Source organism: Mus musculus, chromosome 6 (assembly GCF_000001635.26).
Source record: "Mus musculus strain C57BL/6J chromosome 6, GRCm38.p6 C57BL/6J".
NCBI lineage: Eukaryota > Metazoa > Chordata > Mammalia > Rodentia > Muridae > Mus > Mus musculus.
The window spans coordinates 50,933,159-50,944,704 of record NC_000072.6 but is presented as its reverse complement, the minus strand read 5'-3'; the positions used below and the strand labels follow the sequence as shown (position 1 = coordinate 50,944,704).

Sequence of the window (11,546 nt, the reverse complement as noted above, 5' to 3'; positions counted from 1 at the left end):
TCACAACAGAGAGCTTCTTCTATTGTCTGCAGTCTCCTTGGATGACTACACATGAGAGCTGTTTATAGGCCCCTTTGGGAGGACATCTGCTAACCCAGTTTGTCCTCCCATAACTTTGGCCCTCCTAAATTCTGACTGCTCCATGTTTTCTTTCCGTCTTCCAACCCCTAAGAAGCCTGAGCCCTTGCGTCCCTGGGCTGATCCACCCCACTGCTGTATAATGTCACAGAAGGTCTATGTCTACAGCCCTGGGTGCTTAACTGGGGCCGAGGACCTAGCACTTATTCCTTCCCAGGCATTGCTACTGCATGAGAAAGACCAAACCTGACTCATTGGTGGGTTTACATTCTTCCAAAATGCATGACTGGAATCGTGGTTAGAAGGCTGTACTCAGACTGCTTTCGTCCAATGATCAGATTTGTGTCTGTCAGGCTGTCACAGAATGAGACCTGGGCTCCCACAGCTCCTCTTAACACACGTGGCAGGTGCCTCCGGATCATATATGTGGATGTCACAACAGTGTCATATTACAAAATCTCCACGGAAGTATTTTCAGTTCTCGTACTTGCCTTGCCACAGGCCAGGAAGAGATGGTTGCTGTCTGTAGTGAGGGTGGACTGTCCTATCAGCATCTTTTGGACCGTCTCCCAAGCCTGCAGCACCAGCGTCATTTGAGGATTTGTACCAAATGCAAATTCTCAAACCCTAAGAGGAAGTGAGGAAATCAGGAACTTAGAAGCTGAGCCCTACCACTTGGGACTTCCGCTGGCTTTCCAGCACCGTGAGGAGTCTGCCATATTGGAGAACTGTTTTCACACAACTGGGCCAGGAGAAAGGCCGACATCAGGAGGTATGGGGTTTCTTCTGTTAGTACCATAGGTACCAGTCAAAGGAAAATGGGCATATCCATCTCGAGAACCTATTGAACTTAAAAAAACAACAACAAAAAACAAAAAAACAAAAAAAAAAACTTTGAACTGTATTAGTCTTGAAATCAATGAACAGCACCCACAGAAATTTACTTATGTACTCACCTTAACCATGCCTACAATTTGAATTTTCAAAGTCAATCTTTGACAGATTTAAGAGTGAGAGGCCGTTTTAGAGGGAATCTTTGTCATGTTTCTTTATTGCCCCTTCTTACTCAGGGAGATGCCAAATGTAACCCAAGGTCAAGTCTCTCTCTGTCTCTGTTTCTGTCTGTCTGTCTCTCTAGTCTTAGCTCTCTGTAAAGAGGAATAACAATTAAGTTAACCTCACAAACATTTTAGGGGACTAAATGGATGGAGTACAGAAAGCATTTAGCATAGTAACTATTACTGTTAGTCCTCATCTAACAGAGTGCTTCTCGATTGGCTAGCGATGCTTTTCCGGCACCCAAAGGCAGAGCCAGAGACTCAAATGGAGATGTCTAAGGGAAAATTCCCACTGCCAGACTAAGCTTACATCCCACTTCATGAGCTTGCTTTGAAGGAAACAATGGCTTTCTCACCCAAGTACATATCATCCTTGGAATATGACAGTTGATGGCAGGATGACCATGAAGCCCAAAGCACTAGTCAAGCCTGTATCCAGCTCTGCAGAGAGGGACACACTGAATCAGACCCCAAAGCTGTGTCCGCCAAGTTCCCCTATCTGCAAGAAGCCCTTATGGAATTCTAGAGCTCTGAGCAGGTCTTGCACATTTTGTCTCCCAAGCCTTCTGTTTCTGTCTTCCTGTCTACTTACGTCAAATTGTCTTAATATTTAAGGGCTTTCAGGAAATTCAGCTTTAAAAAGGCAGCAAAGCAGCTTTGAGTTGGCAAACACCCTGCATTTCAGAGGTGACACTAACCAAAGAAACACACTATTATTTTTGCAATTTCCAATTGTCCCTGGAAGCACTTTGCTGCGGAGACCAGTGCCAGCTATTAAGTAGAGGAGCTCATTTTGGTGCCAGAATTAGCTGAAATTAAGATCCTTTGACATCTTCGTACAGAAAAAAGTCAGATTCGGTACAGACAATTCAGAATTTAATAGATTGTGACAGGTTATAAAATTCTATGCATTTGAAAGAAAAGCTTTGTCGGTGGAATAATGTGTTTCTAATTTACACATAATAGGTCCATGGAGCTGTGACTAGAAGGACATTAAAGTAATGAGGAAATTCCAGTTATGGACACCTTGAGCAGCGATCACCAAGATTATGATTAGGCCAGTCATTCCCCTGAATACCTCACAGAGCTAAAGCCGAAAAGAAGGGACCCGGGACAAAGAAAAGATCAGGAGAGCAATCGGCTTCAGGATGGGGAGAGAGGAGAGCGGTTGAGAGAATTCTGCTTCCTCTTGGGGAAAGGGGATGTTTTGAAACTGAAGTGCTGTGTGGACCGGATCCGCCTCTCTAAGCCATGCAGCAGAGGAGAAACCATTGCCAGTTATGTCAACGGCAGGAGCAGCAATGTTATTTTTGTGACTAAAGCTCTTCCCCAATAAAAAGGGGGGGGGGCATTTTACTTTCTCTCCATTCTTTTATCCCACCAAGCCCCTCTTGTCAACCACAAAGAATACAATACCAAACGGCCCCATCGGACACTTCCATCATTGAAAGCAGTCTTGTTGCTGTGTTACTTAAAATATACAGTAGAAGACAAGCTATTTGGAGTGGGTAGCATGTCACCTGACACAACTCTGGGCAGACATTTTCATGCCAGGAGTGGGAGCAGAGAAAGGAGCTGCACCTCAGGCTGAAAAGCAAAGTACACTCCCAGGAGGCGTCCGGTCCACTCTAGTGCCAATGAGTAGTGTTTTCCTGTTCTTGTTGGCGACCAGTTTCTCAAAACGGTAAGGTGATATAAACTAGAACCCTGCATTTTGACCTGAGGAAGATGGGGCAAGGCAAAGCTAGTTGGCATTTAACACATATGTGGTTCATAAACTTTGGCCTCCCTGGTGGAAGAAGAAATGGCACCTCCCCATAAAAGCTTTATTGCTTTTACTGTGTTTGAGCCTCTAACTGTCAGGCAGTTTCTAGGCTCCTTGTGATATCTACTGCTTTGTTTAAGCTCCGATGGTCTACTGGGGAGCATTTGATATGTATGTATGTGTATATGCACATATATATGCAACTATGCTATATGTACACATATATGCATATATACAATAGATTTCAAAAGAAGCAATTGGATACCACCATGCACCTAGAACTCTGTGAAGGTGATGGGTTTATAGCCTAAGGATGACCATATAACCACAGAAGAGCAGAAAAGTCCAAATAAAATTTTTTTAAAAGGAGAGAAAATGCTTTGGCTTACAGCTTTTTGCCTCCAAAGCCCATCTCTTCCCTTGGCTAATCCAACAGGCAGAAGGCTTAGCTACACATTCCACTTCTGTCTTCCCCATTTAAAAGGATTCTGGATTTAGTTAGAGTCTAAGATGAAAGAACTGTAGCCTGTAGCCAAAAGCAGAGAGATATTCTGTTCCGGCTTCCAGAGAGCCCTGCTCCCTGCGGATTGCAATGTGGCTCGCAGGCCACTGTGATCTCTTCCAGAGCAGACTCAGGCACCAGGCAACCTCTCTCACTTCCTTGCAGAGCCTCTCATGCGGGAGTCTCAGAGTTGGGAGGAATCTTAAAAGTTTTGTGGTCTTATCTTCACCCCTTCCACATCTAACATCTGCGTCTCTTAAAGGACCAAATGTCGTTATCAAACGAAAGGCAGTGGTTTGTGATAGATGAAAAGAGCCTGGCCCAGCTGTATGTAGTGAGATTTACAGAGCGAATCCATAGATGGATTCAAAGATGCAGCCTGTGGCCCAAGTGGCCCATCCGCAGAGTGTGAGTTATATCCCAGACAGACAGGCTGGACCAGAGCCTCCCTACCACAATAACAACCAACGCCCTTCAATTTTGAAGCTCTGCCCAGGCACACTCAAGCTACTTGCTGCTCCCTTTTCTATAATCCTTATTTCTTGAAAGTGCCTACACAGCTCATGCAGTTAAAAAAAAAAACCTCCATTCCAAAGCCATCATTCTTAAAAGGCAACATCTTCTTTTGTATATTCTGTGAGCAGAATTATTCATCAGCATAGAACTATCATCCTCAAGGTACCAAGGAGCAATCGACCTTCAGTGCCTTACCTGGCCTTTTACATAAGGAATATAAGAGTAAAATGACTGTTCAATTTCTCAGCAAAAGTCATTAAAAACATATATACCTTTTGACTTTGCAATTCTGCTTCTAGGAACTTATCTCAAAAAAAAACCCATATTAACCAAATAGCCAATATCATTTAAGATAATTTCCATTAGCTTGCCTAGAGAGATGGCTCAGAGGTTAAGAGTTCTTCCTGGGGTCCTAGCTCTGCTGTCACAGGCAGCTCATGACTGCTTAGAGCTTTAGCTGCAGGGGATCTGACGCCCTCTACTGGCCTCTGAGAGCACATGCATGCCCATGTGTAGACACAGACAGACAACACATACCTGTACACAGTAAAACACATCTTTAAAAGATCACACATGGCTTAATGCAATCATTATTTATTCTTAACTTAGGATGCTGTTCAAGGTGAAAGGTTAACTTCCATATGTAATTTAAGGACCCAAATCACTCTATCTTGTAATTGTGATATGAATATCAAAATCCTCCCTGACGAATGAGGAGAGAGCAAAGAGAAACAGCTGAGTTCACTAAGGATGTTGCTCATACAATTATGACTATCTTTTTATTTATTTATTTTTTTGCCAGAAGCTGGTGTAGTGGCCACAGAAACTGCAAAGGGTGCTTTGAAGTATTATGTTCAATTTTGCTTAATCGATGGCTTATTCCCAGATTATCTGAATAGAGAACATACACCCATAAACGTGACACTTATACAGCCATTAAAGAGGTTGTTCTCCCTGCCAGCTAGCTTTCATAGTCCAGACAGTTCTACGCAGGCTGTTAGGGGAAAGATCATCCAAGCTCTTACCCAGATGTGAAACCTACAAACTACAAGATCAACCTGCCTGGCAAGATGTGCAATTATGGAATTCCTATTATAGGGGTAGCCAAGCACTCTCTAATTGGACTTAAAACCTGCTCCACAAGAGGGAGCCCATGCCTGGAAGCCTGGTCAGAAACCTGTGCCCTGGAGGGGAACTGAAGACTTTGTTTAGCTGAACTGACTTTCGTGTCATGCACAAGGCACTAGTTTTAACCCCAGCCTGGGAGAAGGAGGGGGTGGCTTTGTACACACCTGCAACCCCAGTTCTTCATCAGTCCAGGCTTACATAGCCAGATCCAATCTTAAAGACAAGAAGTGTCACAGGAAAGTAGTGCATGACAGAGTACAATTACTCTGGTGATAAAAACTCTGTAAGACACAGACAGTATATCATTTCAGTATATAATCAATACAAATTAAAATAATAAAATATATGTTTCATATTTTATTGTTCTCTCTATGTGATGTCTTTAGAATCTGCATGAATTTCTCAGGATGGTATTGTTTGACCTGCCACAGTAAATGCACGTAGCCAGTAGGTATTGAATGGGCAGCAGTATGTTAGAGTGTGAGAGGGGTCCCAGTGTAGGGGATGCAGCAGTGTGAGGGAGATAGGAGGAGGACATTGTCTAAGATACACGCGGTGTTTCAAAATGCCACTGAGACCGGTCTTCACATCTAACACTGTTTGCCATGTTCATTTCCATGCTGGCCACCAGGGGTCACTAGAGAGGAAGAAGTGAATTTTTTTTCTTTTTCTTTTCTTTTTTTTTCCTAAGGAAATGCTACAGCAGAGGCCTGAAGAACGTATTCACAAGTACAGATGCTCCTCGGTTTACAACGGGACTATGTCCCCAACAAAACCATTGTAAGCTGAAAATACCATGAATCAAAATTACACGTGTACACGAAACTATGAAATACCAGTAGGCAAGATCCACCAACATGTTGTCGAGTTTATGATAACTATATTATAGTTCGTGAGATGGACTCAGTACTGGATCATAAATAAAATACAGGCCTGTGGTAAGCATACACTTCATAAATTGTTTACATTTGTAAGTTTAAACTAGCATATATTGAACTCCGTATTTGGGGTGGGGGTTGGAATGAATGTATGTTGGACTGCTAGAAAATGAAAAATGAAACAGCAAGACGAACATTGGGATCAAATTCAGAAGTGACTCTAAGTTCTAGAGTGTGCTCTGTGAACCAGAAGAGTGACAGCTACTCAGTGTCTGGGACAGAGATGTGTACTCAGTGCCACCTTAGTCTGTGATAGTCAGTAATATAGTACCCATTTCACAGATGAGGACATGGAGGCACAGAGATCTATGGTACATTGCAAAACATGGATTGTGCCTGTCCTACCTGTATGAAGTTTCACTGCGTGGGTAGAATGACCCTGAGCATGGAACGTGTGGGATATTCTACCTTAGAGCAGTCACCATAGATGCCCTGAGAAGAAGTGGCGGAGAGTAGCTAGGTCAAACCTTAATCAGAGAAAGGAGGTGATTAGACTCACACTAACCAAGAGGTGTTTTGGAAATACCAGCCTTCCCTGGTTCATCTGTCAGGATGAGTTTGAGTTAGGAAGAATCTGTAAGAAAACCACGTAATATTCCAAGGACAGATGTCAGTGGCAAAATGGCCAAAGGATTTTAGAAGCAGAGCAGGCATTGTGGCCACATCCCTGCTTTATGGAAGATGTGCCATGCTCACATGAATGATGTGCCTCACACTAAACCTTGGCACTCGACTGGGACTTTTAACTTCCCCATTCATTGGCTTTTCCACAATTAACCAATTAAAAATTCTGGAGCCATAGATATTTGGGCTGGAACTGAAGTCAGCTAGAAAAAAAAATCCCCACACAATACTACCTCTGTTTTGTACAAATAATGCCTGTCCCATTTCTCGATTGCTCCCATAAACAGTCATCTCATTTGTCCTTGACCATGGCGCCATCCTCCCTCCCTCACAAGAAGGAAGGTAGACTGAACTAATCCTCATTATTTAGGTAAACTGAGACACGAGGGAATGGGGCTCATTTCTGAGTCAAATACTCACATCCATCTCTTACATTTTTGAAATCAAAGTTTATTTTGATATAAAAAAATAAGTAAAAGTTAACACGGGTACTAAACTTAAAAAAAAAAATCAAACTCCTCAATAGAGTTTTTTGGAGAGAAAGAGCTTTACAAACATGTCATTATTTAAATTAGAAGTCAGGGTTTATCTGAGATACATCAAAAGGAAGAGTGCCCTGCAATAAGTGGGAAATAGTGTATTTTCACTTGTTCTGTTTGTATATGGCGACTGCACGTCTATCTTGCTTAGTAGGTACACCAAGGGACTGTTTTTACCTGTGCAAACAGCACAAAGCAAAGGAACAGGCAAGGTGGGTTTCCTGCCTGCATAGCACCACCAGGGGGCGCAGAAAGCACCAGCTGTTGTAAAAGAAAATAGACACCAGGTGGCGCCACTCCGCCATTTTCCTTCAGTCTGGTTTTAATGTAGTGTTTTATTTCTTTGTTTAGCAGTGAAGTTAATGGCTTAGTTTTAGCTGTGTAAAACACGTTTCTATTTTCCTAGCCTCTTACTAACATGTCTGGTTCCTACGCCGTTCTTTTCTAAAAGCGTAGTAAAAAAGGGAACTCGTTATTTGTCTAAACCTACCTTCCCCATAGCATATTTTTTAGGACATTCAATCATATCCCAGATTAAATTTTCCTCTTTGGTCTTTCGCAGACTTTCTGGAATTTTCATTTTAGTTCGATCTTTAAGAGTCAGAATTCTAAATTCTACCAGAACTACAAAAGAAGTTGGAAGCAGAAGAGAGCAGGGATTTTTGCAAGAGCTGGGGGATTGGCTCTTAGGTTGAATGGTGTGAAGTAGTTTATCCAGCATCACCCCTTAGTGAGTTAGGGGTATATCTGTGAGCTGTTCCCCTGCCTGGTGTCTCTCTCTAAGGATCCTCAAAGATGTCTTCCTCCCTTGGAAGTCTATGAGATCATGTATAAGCATAACCACGCCCCCTTGCCTTCCCTAAACATACTTCTTGGGTATGTCTCGCAACTGATGCCACCCCAAAGTGTAGATGCTTCTCTGGGGCATAACACACGCACGTGACAAGTGCGGCTTAGCTTTTCAGTCCACCTTCTGTGGCTGGAGTCCTTCTGAGAACAGATTGGCTCCATCCTTCCTGCCTGAGTGGTGCTAACTCACTAGTTAGCAGATGGGCATGGGGTTCAGTGTTCAGCACCGTAGTGGATATGTGGAGAGACACACAGCCAGGCACTGCTACTCTGGACAAGTTGTCCGATATTGATGAGTTAACAAAAAACGGAGTTGCCAAATGAACCTGATCCCTAGCTCGCCTTACCTGACTCCTGGCTAGATTTTGCCCACAGTTAAGTCACCATGGGAGGTGCAGGATGGTTTTTTGTTTGTTTGTTTGTTCCATTTTGTTTTTGTTTTGTGTTCTTTTTTCTAGAATCCCCCAATTTGTTATACAGAAGAGCTGAGGGGAGCTGAGATGAGATAATTCACATTCTTTGTTAGCTGATAGCAGATGTTAGACCTCATGATCAAAGGTGCTAAACTCTCTAAGAAGCAACATGCACACACACACACACACACACACACACACACACACACCCCACAACTGTTCACTAGCCTTAACAATACCTAAAATCCTGGAATGGTCACAAAGAGGGAATCTTTGACAATATCCCCCAGAGTTGATGAATTCCCCTGTGTGCACTCACCAACCTAAATGTTGCCTAGGGAGCCCTTTCAAATGCTACTGGTGGGGACAAAGGCTTTCTGCTAATCTCTTACAAACAGAGAAGTGTTTCTGTCTCATCTGTTTGCTGCATGGTTTTATGTGTGTCGTGCTGGTGAAGGGGTACCGAGACAAGTGGTTATGTGACCCCCCTGAAAGCCATAGCTACAAAAAGGTGCGAACTTGAATAATCACGAAGCTAATGTCATCTGAGAGGGCTTGGTAGAACTGTGGAGAGTTACTCTAAGCCCTGCTGTACCCACAGATGATGCGGCAAGCACAGCCTGGCTCTCTCTGGTCATGAGATGGCAGGTTGCGTGGAGGCAGGAGATGCTAATTGACTGGTGGGCTATTTAGAGTTAGGAGGCTGAGGTGGTGGGCCAGGGACAGAAGGTGAGGGATGCTGCCTAGGTCACAAACTCAATCATTGAAAGGCCCCTGTAATGCAAGCTGGAGCCCACAAGAGCAGCACACAAGGTGGAGGGATTCCCAGAGGTGCTGACGGTTCATCTTCTAGGTTAAACCAGAGGCTTTCCAAAGGCTGCTTGCTGCTAATGAACACTGAGGAGTGTTAGTACATGAATAGAAGAGATACCTTTGCATCAAATTAGCTTGGAAAATGCTTTATTGAACAGAGTCAGTCAGATTTCTTTGGTACCCAGGAGCCTTTAATCGGCTACAATGGTAAGGACTTAAGAAGAGGAGCCCTCACGCCGGGCTTCCCAAGCTTCTTTAATGTAGCATTCTCAAACTTTCCAGTTCTGAACCTTTTTTTTTTAAAGATTATCTCAGAATATCTCAGAATGAGTCTTCAGAGTAACACTTTTTGAAAGACAACACCCTATTGCATCCTAATTTACTTAGTATTAAATTCTATTTATCAGGTTTCAGCGTAAGATTTCAGAGGACAGGGCTGTCACACAAGCAAAGGATTCAACACATGGACTGGACGTGTGTGGCACCGCCCAAGCAAACCTGGAAGGGGCTGGAAGGATGCCCCCCACCCTTTCTCCTCATTTGTTTGATGCTGATGGTTCACACGCTTGAACATTATCTTAAAGGATGTAGAATGTAGATGCCCCATTTTCAGATTCTTGTTCTGTCATGGGTCTATGCTGAGTCTCTGAAGGCGGCACATGGGTCTCAGCTACGGTGGCCATCAGAGGTGGTGAGTGGGTCGGAGTTCGGGATGACGACTTGGACCTACTTGGACTGTCCGACTAACTATACCTTCTGCTGCGAAGACAAGAAGAACAAACACAGTTCCCAGTTTCTACAGCAAAGACAGTGCCAATTGATATTACACAGTAAAATGCAACGAGATTAAATCAATAACATCTGCAATAAGGCATAATGAAGGTAAAATTATATCTCTGGCTTCCTCAACAGCTGTGAATCTATTTTTAATGATCCTCATTTTTGGCAGTCAGCTAACAACTTCTAAAACGTCCTAGAAATCGGATTGTTAAGCAGATGAGCGCTGCAGTGGCTCAGAGTGTCATTAATCAGCTGCGGATCCATCTGCACAGGCGAGCTGGAAACACGGGGAACTCACCCACTACTCCCAGCGCTGAGCACCCCACTCTCAGACTGTGGGCAACCTTGCAAATGCTGAGAACAGCAAGGCAGGGACACTGGGGGTGGAGGTTGGGGGACGGGCGCTTTCTGGGAGGGGCTTGGGCTGTTGAACCAAAGGAAGAGACACTTCCAGTGGAAATGGAGTTGGTTTCACGTCTCTCTTGCAGGGTTTCTTTACCCAGGGGCCAACAGGAGCAGGGCTCCAACCAATCTTTCCTTTCAAACGTCAGGGCAATTTCCATGGGCTGGCAGATCCTCCACCATGTGCATCAAGTTATGGAAATATGACTGTCCTTGCTCTTTGTAACTGCCTCCACCTCTGCTTCTGAGGCTGCTTCCTAGTACCCGTGCTGGGGAGCGGGGAAGGGCGATCTCTTTGAGTGACCATTTTGTGCTATAGGAGACAGGCCTATATAGGAGACTGGCGGTAGGTAGCTCATCCTGTCCCCTCAGGTCCCTAGTCAGAAGATTCCACAGAGGATAGGAACTCACCTCTCAGTTTCCCCCATCATTGAGTGAGGGCCGGTGCCAGGGAAGAGAAGTACAGCCCTGTGCGTGGGGAAGGGAGTTTGGGTTCCTACGCAGTGAGGAGATGCCTGAGCGGAAGGTCTTGGCATGGCTGCCTAGACCAGCTTGGCAGAAGGGGCTGACCCCACAGGGAGCCTGCTTTCAGCTGCTGCACCTGCTGGCCACTGTTTTCATCTTTAAACCAGGGATTGGGCTGTAACATGGGTTTAGACTGGAGAGAACAGCGGCTGCGGGAGTTGGCTCATGACAAAGGATAAGGCAACTCAAGTGGACAGCTCTACTCAGCAAGAACACAGCTTGCAGTTTTCTGACTGTAGGAGTAGAAATGCTGTCAGTTGGTCAGGAGAGGAGGAGGTGGGGAGGGAGTTCTGTTAGGGTGGGACGGTATAATAAAACATGGGTCATGCAGAGTGTGGTAGCATCGACAGTGATGCCACTCAGGTGGCAGAGGCAGGTGAATCGTGAGTTCAAAGTCAACTTGAACTATGTGGGGATGCTACGTCTCAAAAAGTATATATAACTAAAAAATAAAAACAAATGGCTAAAAGCTAAAATGACACTGAATGCTCTTGGAAACTAAGACATCCAGTGATATGGGGAGGCGGGGGTAGGGGGAGGATGGGGGGAATGGGGTTTCCGTGAAGTGGACAAAAGATGGTCAGAAGCAGAAGGTGTGGAAGCCTAGGGAAAATGG

At 44.4% G+C, this 11,546-nt stretch overlaps 1 long non-coding RNA gene across 1 annotated transcript; it reads left to right on the top strand.

The window, feature by feature from the left end:
* Positions 1–322: 322 nt before the first annotated feature.
* Gm31686 lies at positions 323–11,304 on the top strand. Its single transcript, XR_377658.3, has 4 exons — positions 323–850; positions 2,103–2,820; positions 5,739–5,985; positions 9,631–11,304. It is a non-coding gene; the product is annotated as a predicted gene, 31686 (long non-coding RNA).
* Positions 11,305–11,546: the final 242 nt, after the last annotated feature.